The sequence below is a fragment of the Poecilia reticulata genome, linkage group LG11 (assembly GCF_000633615.1).
Source record: "Poecilia reticulata strain Guanapo linkage group LG11, Guppy_female_1.0+MT, whole genome shotgun sequence".
Taxonomy (NCBI): Eukaryota; Metazoa; Chordata; class Actinopteri; order Cyprinodontiformes; family Poeciliidae; genus Poecilia; species Poecilia reticulata.
The window spans coordinates 15,600,372-15,618,759 of record NC_024341.1 but is presented as its reverse complement, the minus strand read 5'-3'; the positions used below and the strand labels follow the sequence as shown (position 1 = coordinate 15,618,759).

The following is an 18,388-nucleotide window of genomic DNA, read 5'->3' as shown; positions in this document are numbered from 1 at the left end:
TGATCCTTTTCCTCATTGCCTTCTCAGTCAGCAGTTTTCATCTGGAGGGTAAAATTAGCTCTCCTTGCACCTCTTTCAAACGTTAGCAGCCAAATCAACCTGCATTCAATGTACTCTGAAAAACTACATGATCAGAAGTTGAAGCAAAAAACAAAAAACAGGGCTATTGTTTCATATCCCGCTGACAAAATATGACTAATTACGCTGCCGCTTATAAATGTGTTATCCTGGGAAGAGAGAGGCTGGTGGTGATACTTTTTACTTGGCTCTTTTTTTTTTTTTTTCTTCACACAATAGCGGCAAATCTTATTTGTTCATTAATGTCTATCCTGTTTCATAAGGGTCTTGAATGATCTACAAACTATTGCAAACTTTAAAAATAAAAATCACTTTTAATTTTTTAGTAGCTGCAGATGAAGGAGCTCATTGCAAAAAATCTGATCATGAGGCCAAAAGGAATTGATTTTGTTTCCCAGGGAGCCAATCAGGAGCTTTGAAGAAAAGCCAAGAGAGACTCATGGACTATAATACAGATTACTCACCCTAGATATGAAGCTTTCGCTTCTCAAAATCCAGAGGAACACAATCCTTTCTCCAACTAAAAAGTTTAAATGTATGAAACAGTTTCTGTATAAAAGGTATAAAACTTAAATTGCTTACCAAGTCATTTAGTTCGCAGGGATTGAAAACATTGACATTTTGTAAAGCTCACAAATGGGTGACGCTTTGTTCCTTTACCTGAACTAAAACCTTATGCAAAAGAATCATAAAGACTGTCTTCAATAAAATCGGCAGGTTAGTTTAACATGTTCTGTAGGAAAATGCTCATATTGAGAAAAAGTGTTCTGAATTTTGTACATTTTTACATTGCAGCACAGCTAGTGATCGCAGGAAGTCAGAAAAGCAGCAGTTTAAAACTCTAATGAGGCATCATCTTAAAAGTTGTTGCTGTGACCACGATCTATATACTGATTTTCTCCTCGTATCAATAACTCAGAACAATTACTGAGCATGTCAATGCCAGAGGTATTTTAAAAATTTTTATTTTTATTTTTTTACTACTGGTGAACAGTAGCCGCCATAATTCACTTATACATGGCAAGTACTTGTGACTCACATTAGTTTCCCAGTTTATTTCTGTTGAAATCACTCACTGAATGGTTTGCTGTGTGCTTTCATCCAAGCGGTATCCCCCTGTGCATTTTGTTTTACTGTAAAATGTTCTAAGGAGTTCTGTCTCCACTCTATTTTTTGGCAAGGAAGGAGATTAAGGCAAGTTTCAATTAGGGTTACAACTCAAGGTTCACAACTTCAGATTTTTTGTTTGCCACAACTGTTGCGCTCTAACACAAACAGAGGTTTTGCTGATGAGCCTCATGCTGAAGTGCTTGAGATCTGGCTGTGGTGAACAGTTGAGGACTTGAAGCTGTTTCTGCAAACTGTGCTCCCTATATCCTCAGTATATTGATATATTGCTTTCTCGTTGGAGTTTTATAAAAAAAAAAATATATATATATATATATATATATATATAATGTTTATGCTTTATATTTGATCAAACTTTGACATACATTTTTCCCGAGCTTTTTTTTTTCTTTGTCTTTTTCTTTTTCTTCCAGCTATGTAGGAGTTGTTGACATTGAACGCTTGCTTTAGGATCATAAGCAAGATCTTCTATTCGCAGACAACAAATATTTGTGAAAAGTTTCTAACGTAGTTTGTTTCCTAGGAAACTAACACACATGTAAATGCATGGTAGTTTGGTAATTATTTCTTTGACTATTTAAGCAGTTTGAAGTGCCTATAGCTGTATTCTTATCGGCAAGTACTTTTCTTTTAAAAGTGTAAGTGAATTGTAGAAGGAAAAGGTAAATTCCCCATTATATTTAGTTTGTAGCTCATTCGGATGCATGAATAAGCTGTTATATAAACTACACATTTCTCTACCACAACTCGAGAATCGTACAATTTTGAGTTACCAGCATTAGCAGATGGACGTCGATATAAAAAAACAAAAATATTTATGGTGAGGATTTTTCCTCACAATTTCTTTATATGATCAAAATTTCCATTTACAAATCAAAGTCTATAAGTTCAAAAAGGATAGAATCACAAGCATCATTTTGCTTTATTTTTACTTATAACTAACTCTTTAATTTTTGCGTCCATAGAGAAATTTAATTTTAGATTTCACTGGTGAAATTAGATTTTATTTTTCAGTATAAAAAAAACCTCCTCCTCTGAGTTTTCCCCGTTTCCTCTGGGTTTTTTTTGTGTGTTTTTTTTTTTTTTTGCCGCTCGGTTCCCTTGCGGATAATTGTGGGTAGGTCATATAATCACACACTGCTCATCAGCTCCCCTTTGATGAACAAATGAGAAGTCCTTCGCCCTTTGAAACATTCTTGTGCGGCACAGTCAGGCAATTAATGACTGTACGCGTAAATCCGAAGTGCGAATCCGTGAGAAGAGACGAGCAGAGAAGGCAAAGAGTCGGAGAGGAGGGACAGAAGAGGAAGAGTACGTTTCGAGCGCCATCACCTCTGTTCCAGGTGTCTCTGGCCGCATGATTTCCGCCGCGCGCCGCAATCAGCTCCCTTAATGAAATAAGTAATTAACATATTATAATTGTGCTGCACTTTGATTTGACAGGAATCATTTTACATGTCTAATACTATGCTAATTTAATCTGTTTCTCACTTTACAAGCTGACCTTTTGTGATTAAGCTTTGAGGGAGATTTCTGCTTTGTTCACGTTGTGGGTGTGTTTTGGGTTTGAATGCAAAGGGAAAGGTTTGTTTCAGGACTTCAGTTGGAACACTTGTTGTGTTTTTTTTTGTTTTTTCAGAATTCATGGACCAAATCTTGCTTATTGTGTCGCCGTATATTCTCTGAGTTTTAAAGCAACATGCACTGTAACCAGATATTAGAAACGGTGTATGAAAGGACACAGGGCATTATTTTTTTGTTTGTTTTTTACCGTCTAAAATTCAATCAAACAAAACATTTTATATTTTAGTTCAACAAGGACTACCAATATTATTTATAAACGAAAAAAAAAATTACAAATATTGACTTCTACTACTATTGAGCATTGGAACGCTATTGGATCAGAAATTTGCATGTGGGAGAAAAATACAAGTTCCACTGGCAGATTATTTCACGTACAACATGGGAAACATGTCTTGTTATAAGTGAAATAATCTGACAGTGGAACCAGAACTTTATTAAAAATTAATATTAAGGAATTATTGACTTAAAGGGAAATCCTATAGCCTTCAGAAAAGCTACTTGCAAGTTTTTGTCTTATTTTAAGAGCACTGACATACTTACACTATCCAAAAATACTTGGTAAGATTTGTGTCCTTTAGTATTTGTGTCAAAAATAAAAACAACTGAAAACATCATGTTTTAATCTCCAAAATACTCCTATGAAATAATCTGCAAGATTGAACTGGTTTGTTTGTTTTTTCATGTTTTCTATGTCTGCGCATTGCACATCTTCACTTGGGGTGCTACTTAATAAGATGGATGTTTCTATATGATGCAACTCTATAAACTGTGGCTTCATTGTTTGTTTATGTTAAAATAAGTCCAGCTCTATCACTCCAGGAAGAGCAAAGGAACAAGCTGCAGCGTCCGTTCAAACTGCCTGTTCTCAGGTTTTCCTGGCAGCCATGCGGCCCCTGGCTCCACGGTCCAGTCCTCCTGGCTGAGACTCAAAATCGGCAAATCTGGTCTCTGTTTCAAGAAAATAAGCTGCCTGTAGGGATCAACACATAAACAATCATACTTTTTTAGAAAAGATCATGATTTATCTAATGGGGGAGGGGAGGCTTACCCTCCAGACAGAGAGAAATAAATAACTTTTTACATAATTAGAAAGGGTCAAACAGTCTGAGAGAGATGCAGGAAGTGGAGAGGAAGTAATCGGAGGAGCAGGCTGGCGTTGGGAAGACTGACGGCGTCTGTGCCAGCCAGTAACAAGACGGCATATTGCCAGGCTTCTTGTTTTGCTGTGTGATGGCTCTGAAGCCTCCGGGGCTCTCTGACAACATTACCATACTCCTCACCCCCCTGTACACAATGCTTGTGTCATCGCTGCCTCGGTGTGGCGCCGCCCGTTTCAGACATGACACTGCTGCTGTTTTAGAGTGTCACTTGTGGTTTCAGGCATGAGCTTATTAGTTCAATCAGACTCAGCGTGGATGCTTAGTGAGTGCCAACTTAAAATCAAGTGTGGGCTCGCTTTGTTCGAAAGCCAACTTTGCCAAATCTCCGTGTGAGTCTGTTAAGTGTAAAATTTGATTTCTTAAAGGGAGGAGTGTGTGTGTGAGTGCGTGCGTGTGTGCGTGTGTGTGTGTGTGTGTGTGTGTGTGTGTGTGTGTGTGTGTGTGCGTGTGTGTGTGTGTGACACTTGAAACTCTTCTCTGCTGAACTGGATGTGGCTTTGCTCTCGCACCTTGCCACTGCGAATGCGTTTAGATGCATGTCACATTATTATCAACACAAGCAGCATTTAGAGAGTCATTATCAACCCTGTCGTCATATAAAGGAAACGGCGATTCATATCAGTGTTGGGTTTTATCTCTGCGAGACTAAATCCTCATTGTTAAGCAATGAATTAGACACTTTTCTTTAAAAAACAAAAATAGGACATCTTGGTGAATGACAGGACGGTTGGTTGTGTCAGTCCAGAAGTCGGGTGTTTTTGATGAACACCAGGAAGACGGTCTCTGAATGCGTGAGAAGAATTTCGGAGGACCTAGTCAAAGTCCAAACTTTCTGAGTGTCACTACGGATAGTCTAAATACAAATCTTTTCAAGCATGGAAGAAAAAATAGAAACTGTAGAAAAATAAAACTGTGAGCTTTGTCCAGTTTTTACTTTAATTATGTGTTTTAAAGCACTTTGATCCAGTTCACATGACTTAAATGTGCCCAATAAATGAACTGAGACTGAAATTGCCGTCATTTGCTGCGCAAAGCAGATAGAAGCGGAATGACGATAGAAAACACGCTCGTATGTTATTTGTTGTTTATTAAAAGTCGCCGGTTCTCTGTTTTAGAGTAAAACTGAGAGAGCGGTTTCATTTCCTATAAAGGCAGCCACCCTGTTTTAAAAGCTAACAAGTGCTAACCCTGCCCACTGGATCTGATGGGAAGGGCTGACATATTAATAACAAGACTATTCAGTGCAGCACACAGCCATAAAACAAAGGACTTGTTAGATATAATGTGCTTGCATGGATGTTTATCTTTAAAACCAATCAATGTTTTTTTATTATTATTATTATTATTATTATTATTATTTCCTTTCTGCTTAGGCAGCTTTTGGAAAATGTAGCATTTAAGAACATTTCTTACTAAACATGAGTTGTCTGTCAGTGTGTTTCATACAATTTGTGGGTGGCTTAGTAGCGTCAGCAACAATGACTAACTGGTCTGTGCCCAGCTGCCTTCACCCCAAGCTGTCATCAAGTCGTGTCGTCAAACTGACTGCGGTCTCCTGTTGTTAAATTTATCTTCAGATCATGTGAGCACTGAAAAACCTCTCCTCCTCAAACTGAAGCCTCAAGTCTTTGGGCATTTGGTCTTGATGATGAGTATTTCCTGAAGAACGAGACAAAATTATATCCAGGAAGCTGCAAACTCTCTGGAATGCTCCGAGATTGATCCCAAAAACATATTTTCAATGAAAGTTTAACCTTTAGATTATAACGAAGCAAAACATGGACGCTGTGTTCCAGTTGAAATCTTTTCCCTTTTTCCTCATACTTTTCAGCTCGTTTCCCTCTGTTTATACTTTCCTTCATATAACTGGGGCCTTGTTAAGATGATGTTAGGATCCAGACTAAATTAAAGGATTGTTCCAGATTTGTAGAGTTCATAGTGCGGTTGACCAGGCCTGGTTTAAAACATTCCATGTTTAAAATGGTTAGACCTCATTAGGATTATATTACACAGGACAGAGATTATTTCAAATACCATTTGAGATTCATCAAAAAAAAAACATTCTCTATGAATAAAAATAAAATAATATTATTTTGCTTTATTGGTATTAGACTCATCAGAGACTGAACTAAGTACTACTGGTCATATACATGCATCAACATACTTGTATGCCGATGCATGTATATCTCACAAACCAGTTGCATAAACACTTAATAATCTGCTAAATTGAGATCCTGAACAGGTTGGTCAAAAATCTCTCTCGACTTTTTACTTTCCCTTTTTAATCAAGGTAAGGGAAAAAAAACTAAACAAAAAGAAAAACTGATTATATCAGGTAGCTTTGTTTGTTTTCCTAACATGGAACAAGATTACAAAGCCGTGATGGTTCATCATGCTTCATCAGTGTGTCAAAAACTTAAATATCCTCACATTCACAAGTGGAATGTGATGGCATCCGCCAGGCAGCGTTTTCACAGCCGTGACAACGTGTTAAACATCTGGCATGTGAGTGATCAGGAAAACAAAGAGGGCCTCTGAGACGGCAAGGATGCAAGGAAAACGATACCTCAGAGGTGAAAAAATAAAAGATCTGACTGGCTGAAATTGTATTTTTCTAATTTAAGTTACAGGCGAAATGACTATTTGTTTACTTCTCTCAGGATTTTGGTGCAGGTGTTCTCCTTCTTTGTACATGCAAGCATTTTCATTGTGCTTGAGCCCCGTTTCTGTTTGTGCCTGTGAGGATAAAAAGAGCTTAAGGTTTGGCACGGTTTGTTTTTCTACCCAGCGCTCAGTCACGCAGCCGCTCCATGAGAAAAGAGAATAACGCCGGAGAACCATCCTCCTCTGTGGCGCTTCCCTCTCTTCCTTTCCTCTCCCCCTGCAGTGTGTGTGAGTGCTATCCATCTGTCAGTTGTCAGTGCCAGGGAGTGATACAGAGAGCTGTCACTTCTCATCAGCCTGCATTGGAGAGGCCTTTTGCAGCTGCCCTGCCTGACTCGAGGCCAAAGGAAATGTGGACAGGGTGGGGTGAGCTGAGGAGAAAGAGGAAGAAGGAGAAAAAAAAACAAGACAGAGTCAAAAAGAGGAGAGGGGGAGTCAGGGGGGCAATTAAAACGGAGACAATTAAAGAAAGCTGGGGAAAGATTGGAACCAGCGCAGGACACGTAACAGATTGTACATATCGTATTGCTTTTCCTTGTTTCTGGTTCTGTGTCAGTATGTGCTGCGCAGGACATTAAGACCTGCTACCGCCCCCTGTTGGTGACCAGCGGGAACTGCAGCAACAGCTGCAGGGGATTCTTCTGTAATGTTTCCATCAGTTGGAACTTAGGAGGTCGGAAAGCACCAGAACCGCTCTGCACATTCCTACAAAGACGGCTTGAAAGACGACTGCGAAACATGATATAAAGTTAGCACAAGAAGATTTACTGTGCTGCTGTGTGACTCAGAACAGAGCAGCTCCCTCCAGGTCAGAGGTCAGACTCTGCCTCAAGTGGAGGAGTGAATGTGTCCCTGTCCCTGTGCGTCTTGTTCCTCGCTGATGGTCATGATGTGCTGCGTTTTAACCTACTTCATGCTGTCAGACTGGTCCAGCTTGAGGAATATCTTGATTGTACAGGTCTGGCAGTAATCACACCTGTTCAAAGTGAATGATAAATGTAGTTAATCCCCATCAATTCATGATTTGACAGGTAAGGCCGCAGGTTTGATAGTTAGAAATTGGTGTGGGATTATTACTTTTTATTCAGTGTTGATGCCAAGTTAAAAAATGTCAGTTGTTTTTAATCTGATAAAGTTTGAGAATGAATTAGAAATTCTTAAAAAGGAATCGACATCACACTATTATTTAAAATCTTTTTGCTTTTACTCAGACTTTAGTAGACGATGAGAAATAAACGGGAAAATATCCTAAAGAGTTTTTATTTGCGTGGCTTTAAGTTAATCAGTGTGCTGAGTTTGAAAGCTTAAAAAGTTAATAAATCATGATTTGTAGACTTTTGTAGATAAATGACACTTCATATTACAACCCACACCGGGCAAACATAAATAAATAAATAAATAAATAAATAAAACCCCAGCAGTATTAAACACAGATGTTTTCAACTGGGCAAAATCGCTATTTGTTAGTGAAAGCTGCATGAATCAGATGTCATTTAAAATTTGGAACAAAAGATGCATGTCAACGTAATGTTTGTCTTCTATCTGCTAGCTTCTCCTATACCAATAAAATGCTTAAGGTTGAGCGCATTATTTGATTTTAGATCATTTTAAATAATAGACAGAGGGAGCCGCAATGAGAATCTGATAATGAAATTCAGAGCAGCATTATTAGCTTTCAGGTTTCTGATGTTTAAAGGATTATCTGCTTCTTTTTCTTTAGTGCAGTAAATGTTTAATGTGTCCAGAGCTTTTCAAAGTGTCACATTCCAAACCTTTAGAGTATTTAATTAATATTTTTTTTCTGATGGAACACAAAGTAATGCATACCTGTCCCAGTCTCAAGTCTTCTGCTGCCACATTTGTCTGTTGACTTGCATCATTGTTCCCTTCAACTCCGAATAGCTTCTTTCTTCATGCTGAGGAATAGCATTCCTGCACCATGATGCTGCCACCACCGTGTTTCACAGTAAAAGGGTGATGTGTGTCAATTCTCTCTCAGAGTTTCACTTTGGTCTCTGCCCCTCCAATGTTGCCATGAACGACGTCGGCTTCAGAGCCAAAGGGAAATGAATACATATGTACGTATAATCTACCAGGATAAGTTGTAATGGCATCTGCCATATAAAACCTCAATTATATGTATTAAGAATCTGCAGTTGCGACGAGACAAATTGTGGAAAGGTTAAAACCGTCTTAATGTCTGTGCAAAGCAGTGTATTTTGTGATGCAGGTTCTGTGTCGCAGCGAGAACTTTATCAGTGAATATTTCATCTCCTTTTCCCTCCCAGCCCTTCCAATGAAGCCACCTTCAGGAACATCAACATGACAAGCATGACGAGTCCTGAGCAGCAGCAAAGGATACGAACGCTGAGCCTCAGGGGCCCTCTCTGTGAGAAACCCTATTTTTTATCTTTCATCTCTCTGTTCAGTCCTTTCAAATAACTCTATAAAAGAAAGAAAAAGATAATCTACAGCTGCTGGAGCTTTTGATATTGATAGTTTTTTGGGGTTGTTTTTTTTCTCCAGCCAAAGATATTGATCTGCTGTTGCTCTGAGAAATGGTTCACAGATTTTTCCACGAGACAAAGAGAAAGATGTGCACAAAATCTCTTAGTTCCAGAGGAAGGAAATTCATAAAGAAGAGTTAGGAGGCGGCAGCAGCTGCTGCTGCTTTCCTGCAAAACCCGAGACGTGCGTTGTCATTCTCTGTCCTCTAATTCTTTTTCATTCAAACAGGTATGAGTAATTCGGCAACATGATTGCCACTTTCAACAACGCCATAATTCAGAACGAGGCCGTTATGCCGCACATTTCAGGGGTAAAAAAAAAAAAAAAAAAATTGTTCACGTTGCAGCAAATTGCCGGCTCAGCAGAGTTTATGAATCATTTGGCAACACGACAGGAACAGAATCGGAGCGCTGGAGTTTTACAGCCGCCGTGATGAATACTTCACATCAGTGGGGGAAAAATGTAATCGTATTATACAACACTTTAAATAGAGAAGCGTTTAAAAGCAAAGTCGGGGGTTGAGATGTTATAAACTCCTGTGTTTGTGTGTGTTCCACTGTAAAGGGACACTTTTTTTTTTGTTTCCCCCCCACCCCCTCTTCAACTTGTCATCAGGACATGAATGCTGATTGCACAATGCAAAAGCCTTAAAATAATGAGACCATCTGCTTTTAGAATAGCTCCTGGAAAGAAAAAAAACCCTTGGCTTTAACCACACAATGCTGGATGCCAGTGGGCACAAAAATCTACTGGGAAAATGAGGGTTTGAATTACAGCACTAAAGAGTCGTCTGCAAGCTGGCAGCAAAACTTAGATGCATTCTGCTTGCTGGTCTTTATGTGAACAAGTGTCTCCCATCGTAGAACACAAAATACGTGGGACAAACGTTTTGCACGCAAACGGAAGATAACCTGCAAACGCTGCAATGTCAGCACAAAAACGTTCTGCCGATTGCTTGAACGGTAAAAGAGAGAAAAATAAAAATGCTCTAATTTGATCGCGTTTAAGTTGCGGCCAAATTAACCGTGAGTGATTACGTTCTCGGAGGATAATGCCAAAAGATGTTTGCAGTCGGACCAGATTTTACTAAACAGTGCATTTGAGCATGAGATCACCATGCAGAAACTGCAGACCTGCTAAGAGTGCCAAAGCTACCAACTGAGCGCCCAGCAAGGCTTAAGGAAATATGTTGCATTTAATAGCCTGTGAAAGGGCTGCTTTATTCAAGAAATAAACTTTTACTTTTTCATAAACTGCAATGCACGATTACAGCTCAGCTTTAAAGCATTTAGATTTAAAGCTATTCCTTTGTAGCTGGAAAGTCTTGTGTCCATAAACACAAAGATTCCAACGGTACCGTCGAAGCTTCGAGGCCTCAATTTCACTTGGATTATTTTTACGTGAGCTTCTGCTCAGTTATTAAGTCACGTCAAGTTTATTTGTGTGGCTCATTTCAGCAACAAAGCAGTTTAAAGGGCTGCACATGATTAACACTGTAACCAGTTATGAACTACCAGCAAACAATGCATTTTGTCAAACACAATCATTAAAATCATTCAAACTAATTATCATTAAATGTATATCAAATATATTAATCGGTGTTCCAGTTACTATTAATCAAAGACAACTATAAAAAGGTTGGTTTTTAGCCTCATAGTTTTCTGGAAGTTTGTTCCAGAGTTGTGGTGCATAGAAGCTGCATGCTGCTTCTCCATGTTTGGGTCTGGTTCTGTGGATGCAGAGCAGAACCAGAACCAGAGTAACAGAAGTATTTTAAAGCGTTTTCTCCGAGCTGCATTCAGCCAGTGTAAGGACTAAAGAGCTGTGGCGATGTGCTCTATTTTCCTAGCTTTAGTGAGAAGGTGAGCAGCAGCGTTCTGGATATAGTCAAGTTGTTGGGGATAGATGTTCAATCTTTCTCTGACTGTTAGATTTTGTCACTGTTGAAAAGTGACAAAATCCTGAGAGTGTGTGTTAGCAAAATGAAAACAACTTAACTCGAACAAGTCCATCCACACCCCTCCCAACCCCACTATGGACAAAGGTGTAAGAAAATGGATGGATGGACGGACAAGTCTAGCCATCATTTTCCGCTTGAATTCTGTTAGCAGCTACCAAACCGTAATGTTTACATAAAACAAACTCACAGAGCCAATATTGACTAGATATATTCCTACACAACATTGAGTTAAATCTGAATGTAAATGGAAACTTTTTTTATGTTTTTTTTTTTTTTTTTGCTGTATATAACAGTTCTGGTGCACAAGCAACCATAAACATTATTTTTTTCCTTTTCAACATTTACTAGTGAAGACCTCCATTAATGCCTATAAAATATTCACATCTTTGCGTAATTTACCTTTTTTTTTTTTGCTTTTACATCTCAGTCATGATCAACAAAATTAGATTTTTTTATTTATTGATTTATTTTTTTAAACAACACCTAAATGTCAAAGTGAAAACTGATTTCTATTAAATACAGACAACGACCTAAAGCTTCCAGCTAAAGCTACACAAAAATAGTTTGAAGACAACATGGTGAAAGTTCTGGAGTGGCCCAGTCAAAGCCCAAACCTCAGTTCGACAGAGAATTTCTGGCTGGACCTGAAGACGGAGCCTGAGCAGTTTTACACAGAAAGATAAAGGAAATTGCAGCGTCCAGGTGTGCAAACTTGATTGAGACCCATTAAAACAGACTCTGTGCTGTGACTGAAACTAAAATGTGTGTTTCCTCTGTGACTTATTTTCATTCAATTATTTTGTAGAATTTAGTTTTCACTTTGGCATTATAGCTTTTTTTATATTTAAATATTTTTTGTTTTAAAAAAGCCAGATTTTGTTGATGGTGACATAGATTTGTGAAAGCAAGTTAAAAGGTGAAACACACAGATGAACTCTTACTGATCCAGAACGCTGCTGCTCACTTTCTCACTAAAACTAGTGTCTATAAAAACTATAGACAAGAAGCAGCCTTGTCTCTCAGAAACACTTTTCTGCTAATCTATAGCTGATAAATATCAGTTGCTTTTTTCCGTCTGTTGTGTAGGAAGATTTCTAGTCTGAAAGTCTGGAGTAGCACATTCTGTGTCTTAAGACTCCTCTGATCTCAGCGTGTGGATGTGGATGTGTGTGCGTGTTTGTCTGACATTAGCAGGATAAATAAAAATCAAATGCTGCTTTGAGAGGAGAAAAACATTGCACACCTTTTAAGAAAGCTTTCTTCAAAGCCCCTCAACCAAAGCCAGAATTTCCTTCTTGAAGCATCGGCGAAATCAAAAACAACCAACATCACATTTATGCTCCTGTTTAGTTACAAAGATGTGTGAGGCTGTTTTTTTTTTTTTCTCTCTCTCTGGAAAAATCCTTGCTGCTGTCGGAGAGCAAACGCATTATCAAAAAAAGTTTCAAACTACAAACGCAAAGTTAAAATCGCTCAGCTTTTCTTTTCCCTTTTGTCTCAAGTGTTTCAGAGACAGTTTTTTGCTGTGTTGATTTTTCTTAAAAGGCTTGCAAATTGGGACAAATTAGTGTTCTCTTAATTTCCTTCCTCATATTTGATGATTGACATTGTTAAGTGGATTCAAGTTGCCATCTTTTGATAATTAAAGTTGTACAATAAAAAAATACAAAAAAATAGGATCCAGTGCAGCTAAATGGATTGAACCGTGGTTTTCAAAAGGCAGGCACGGATAGGGAATTTAAAGATGCTCTTTGCGGCCACATTAGAAATATTTTCTCGGTAACTCTTGTTGGAGGGAGGAGCTTCTTAGTCTGTTTCCAAAGCAGCTTCCACTGCACAGGAGAGAAACAGACATGCGGGGAGAACCAGGAGGAGCTTTTGGCCTATATAGACGCCCTCGTGGGAAAGGCTGAGAATCTTTGATTCTCTTTGAGCAGGCATTTTGTCATGTTTTATATCATTCAACTAATAAAACATAAGTCCTTGACTAAAGACTTGGACTCCCTCTGGACTCTGTGCCATATGGACGTCTTTGATTATTCTCAGACATGCTCCCTCCTCTCACTTCTGCAGATATCTAATGCAAAGTTTACTGCCTAAACATATTCACTTGATGTGTATTAGACATACTTGTGACGCTTATGAGAAGATTGTTTTTCCATCTATTTGTGAGAGAATTGGTGTCATCGCTCCTTTAGAGCTCCGCTGTGACTCAAAACCGAGTCCTTGAGTTTCAGAGCCCAAAAATAATTAGTGAAATTAAATGTTCAAGCTGGAGAAAATTCTGATTAATCAATTCTTTGATATGGCACATTAAGTGACTGTAAGTTACGTGGTGACAATGAGATATAAAGTTAAACGCAATCAGCAAATTCAAGGTGAGACATGTTGTGGTCCTGAGCTGGGCGGAGCTTATTTGTATTGAATGAGAGAGACCCAAGATTGGATCCTTGAGGAACCCCACATGTGATTTTTGTTTGCTACGACTATCTTGAATTGCCAAGTGACCAAGACATTTTGCAGAGTACTAAACAATCCCACCTCGCACCTTTAAAACGTCGTGGTTTATCCAGTAGTTGGGATTTTATCTAACAGTTTATAAATCTGTTTTATTCCAGCCTCACAGCCTTTATGTGGCTTTAAATTTAATGTAAATTTGGTGCGTCATGGTGGTTTTCCCCCAACCGGTCCAGCAGTGATTTTCCTGCCTGTACACACGCAAATGCTCTTTAGTTTCTCTGTTGTTTGCAGCTTTTTATTGTTATGAAACGTTTGGTTTCCCTGTAAGTGATTCACCTTAAAATGAAGACAGACTTATACAGACAGCGAAGCGTACTACAGCGCGGCAAAGGGTGAATTTCCGAGCCTGAAATCCAACGGTTTCGCCCCCGGCTGTTTTCTCTGCCTCGGAGACGTTTTAAACTGCGAGATGTGAGGGGGGTTGGGAATTTCATTGTTAAGTGGGCTTGGATACAGCTAAGAGCCAAGAGCTGGTGTTTAACAGGACTATTAACAGAGAGATGGGAGATCAATACAACAAGGTAGAGAGGAGGCCCCGTCTCTGTCACCGTGATGTGTTATTAGTGCCTGACAGAAGAGCGATCTGGCTTCCTTCCAGTTCCCCGGCTTTGTCACGTACTTTGCTCCACAGCAATTATACCAGAAGCCCCTCTTTCCTCTTTAAGCTCCAGATTTAAAGCCTGTAAATAACCATTTCATAAATTACAACATACATTAACAAGTGTTGGAGCACGATGGGCTCCCCTAGCATAACAAATAACACCTTTACCTCCGAGATCTATGCTCTGCCTTTCCGACGACTGCAGTATACAGCTGTGATGCCTCCAAGGTCCTGTGTAATGCAGATAGTCTCTCTCTCCCTCTTTCTCCTACGTTCGTACTCGCAGCCAGGATTTTAATGTCTTTCCCCACCTTTAGGAACCAAATGATGTTACAGCATACCCCGAGGTACCAAGAGGCTTTACATGGATCCTGTTTCTGATGAATACAGCAGGCATCCCGGGAAGCTCGGCTGCATTCTCATTTCTGAGCTTAGGCAGGAGCAGCACAAACCTGCTGCTCTGTTTGACTTGTTAAAAGATGGAACCGCTGGCAGGAATGGATTTTAGCCGATGTCAGAGCACAGGATTACCTGTAAGTGTTACATTTTTAGAAATTCCTGCAGGATGTCAAGTGAGGTCAAAGAATAGCAGCAGGAGGCCACTGTGTGTTAAGATTAAATCCTTCAAAAAGTTATTTAAATAAAACAGAAAAATCTTGAATTTGTGGTGAAGACACACTCTCTTTGAGCATTACATAACAATAACATAACATTTTTGTGCTATTTTGTATGTGTGCAGAGCCTGAACAACATAATACAATATAAGTCCTAATTACAAACCATCACAGTTAACAAACATAATATAATTATTTCCTAGCCAAATAGGCATCACTTCCACAAGTGCAAAAACTAATCTGATCTTAGTTGCAGATCCACCTTGAGCTTGTCTACATTTTGTCATGCTATAAACAAAAACTGTAATATATCTTATTGGGATTTCACGTGGTCATCACGAAGTTTGTCATACATTTGTGTTCAGGTCACCTTACTCTAAAAATCAGTGCAACTATTTTCCTTCATAAATCACTTAATTAGTTAACCTATTTGTAATTAAGTATCTGCATGAGTACAGCTGTTCTGAGAAAAGCTTAGAAAACAGAACCGAACAAGCAGCATGGTGAAGAGCAGAGGAGTCGGATCAGGGATGAAGTTCTAGCAGAACTCAGCTTATCTGAGAATGGAAAAAATGAAAAACAAAACCAGCCACCTGCATGAGCAAGGAGAGTATTAATCTGAAACATGCACACAATCAGAGAAGCCTCCGAACGGACCAAACTATTTCTGGAACGGCAGCAGGGAAGCTGTGTTAACATGACGACGATTAGCCTGGCACTCCAAAGATCTATACTTTATGGAAGAGTAAAGTTGCAGTTTGTCATAAGCTATGTCGGAGACACAGCATGTAGAAGATGTTCGATGATAACGGGATGGATGGAGCTCAATGAAAAGGGGATCCTGGGAGAAAAACGTTAAGAGGGCGTGAAATGCCAACAACATGGCCCAGTCAACATCCAGATCCAAGTCCAATGAATTTGTATTTGCGAAGAACGGTGGGAATCAATTTTTGCTCTGGATGTGCAAAGGCAGTGGAGAAAACCCCCCAAAAGAGTCAACACTCATCTGGTTTTCCTTTGCAAAGTATTTCAAAAAGCCATGTTTATCATTCCTGTTGCTGGTCTACGGCACAGAAACAGCTGTAACATGATAACTTGCCAAAAAGTTCAAGCGCTTCGAATACTAATTAAAATAATCAAAATGCAACAAGAGGATGAGTCATAAGGGAGGAACAGGAAGGAATTAACTCAGCATTGCGTTTGAGTTAATAATCTCATCAATAATCTTATTGTGGTCACATCATTAAAGTAAAAATTGATTTGACGTTTACCATTTTGCATTTAATTACATATGCTAAAGGTGCCTCCTGCTTCTTATCTCATCTGCAAACTAACCCAATTAAGAGAGTCCAGCATGACAACGACTGGAAGAGCAGGAAACCTCAGTAAAAGAAAAATCAGACTCACTCCTGGCTGAAGGTTTTTTTGAAAAAGCACATACACTGTTTGTTTCTGGTTCTTCCGGTTGCCAATGCTCGGTGTAAAAGCTGCAGACAGGATGAAACGGAATGGATTTTCTGCTGGTTTCCCAGACTGGATCCTATTGACTTTTCCCAACATATAAGTTATGGATGTAAGAGGCCTGGGATGATTGTGCCAGTTTCATGTGTCTGTATTTTTAACGCTCCGGCTCAGACTGCAGCATTGTTTGTTTGGCACATTCCCTAGCACTTTAACTTTAACCTTTTTGGAGCCTTGCACAACTAAATATTTGATATTATTGTTTTTTTTTTGTTGTTTTTTTTTTTTTAAAGAAAAGTCAAAGTAATTCCTCCTCTTTCCGTCTCGCCTGGAACAGAGTGCAGCTCCGGTATGAGTTTGTCCTCCAGATGTCTCTGTGAACTCCAGATGCTCTCTGACGCTTTTCTCCCACAATCATCCCTCTTCATTCCCACTAACAATTAGATAATGAAATATTGATTTTTAGTTAGATTCATATTGATGCTATTAGCTTTGCATTGATAAATTACTGATGCTGGAGGCCAGAGCAGGAAGACATTACTGTGTGTTAATCTGATGGATATACCTGCTTCTTCCTGCTTGGCTCTGATCGTGCTGCCACAGCAGCGGGTTGTTGCTGCATATAAATGTCTTTCAGAACAATATCTCCACTAAGCCTAACCTTGGTCCAGCTTTGTTTGATTCAAAGTTTTGCTTTACAAATTTCCAAATGGATCAATTAAAGGGGAAGCAGCTGATGCTGAATGTTTTAGGCTACTCAAAATCTTGAGGGATGTATTTTGTGTTCCTGAAATTTTGTAAATTAATTGTGGCTTTTCTATTTTGATTTTTCTTTCTTTCTTTCTTTTTTTTTTTGCAGGCTTTTGACTGCTTTAACAACTGATAGAAATGCTCCGATTTTTTACTCAAACATAATGACACAAATAATTCTTATAAAATACATTTATTTGTATTTTACGTTTGTGCGTGAATGTAAAAAGTATTTTACCTTTACTAATGTAAAGGTAAAATCCAGTGCACAACATAGTGCATAGTCACAAAATGTAAGAAAATTGTGCATATTTTTCAAGTTACTTTATAAATAAACATCAGAAGGTTTGCAATGGTTTTATTATGATACTTCTAAATGGTATCCAGAGCAACCACATGTTAGTAAATAAGTCTCGGCTTACGTCCAGCTGTCCTGAAAAATTCAGGCATTTGTGAGAGAACGCTACTGAACAAACGGCATCATGAAGATGAAGGGACACAGCAGACAGACATCTAAAAATCTAAATTGTATGGCACAACTGAAAAGCTTCTGAGGCGGAACAAGACAAGAGAGTTGGAGAAGAAACCAAGGGATTCTTGGATACTTTGGAAGAGCTGCAGAGATTCACAAGTCAATTTGGACAAGAATTAGTGTATAACCTCCACAAGTCTGGCCTTTCGTGGTAGAGCGGCTAGAAAGAAATGATTGTGAGAGAGAGACTTGAACTACCCTGTTTTGCTTACAAGCCATAGACAACATGGCGAACTTGCACATTAAATAAAGTTGAAATATTTCCTTTATTTCAGCTCTATTTCATATGCAATTCACCACCGATTTACAGAAATACAGTTTATTCACTGTAAAAATGTTCATATCCTGCCGATGTTAGTATTTTATGTTTTTAATTGCTCTAACCGTCAGGGTGTTTAAAAATAGGATTTCCAGTTGCATGGTGTGGTCAGTGAAATCTACTTCCTGTTGACCACCTGTCTGAGGAGACCCTCAATGTTTTTATCCTTCTGGATCTTCAGTGATGTTTAAAGACCTTAAACTGAGACAGTGTCACTCCAAACCTAATTTGATTAATCAAATCAGATACGGTTTTGTTCCACAAATCTTAAAAGAGTGCACCAAAAATATTACTTGAACTCAAAACATCAAAATGACTTCCAGCACGGAGGAAAACACTGACTCTTGAACCGAGTCTTTTGCCTTTGCAGAAATGCAAAATGTGGGGAATGGATCGTGACAGCTGTCAGTCCCATCGGCCACCAGAACATCTCCCCACTGAGCTCGGCGACACGCAGGCTTCCCCCTGTCAGACGGCATATACCACAGCGGCTCCATCCGCTCCGAGTA

General features: G+C 39.0%; 1 protein-coding gene across 2 annotated transcripts in view; it reads left to right on the top strand.

The window, feature by feature from the left end:
- LOC103472461 (relaxin-3 receptor 1-like) overlaps positions 1-18,388 on the top strand; it is a 74,824-nt gene that overhangs the window by 27,265 nt on the left and 29,171 nt on the right. For both annotated transcript variants that reach the window (XM_017307647.1, XM_008422112.2), the window contains one exon: positions 8,903-9,003. The gene's annotated coding sequence lies outside the window, so the exon portion shown is untranslated. The remainder of the gene's footprint in view (positions 1-8,902; positions 9,004-18,388) is intronic.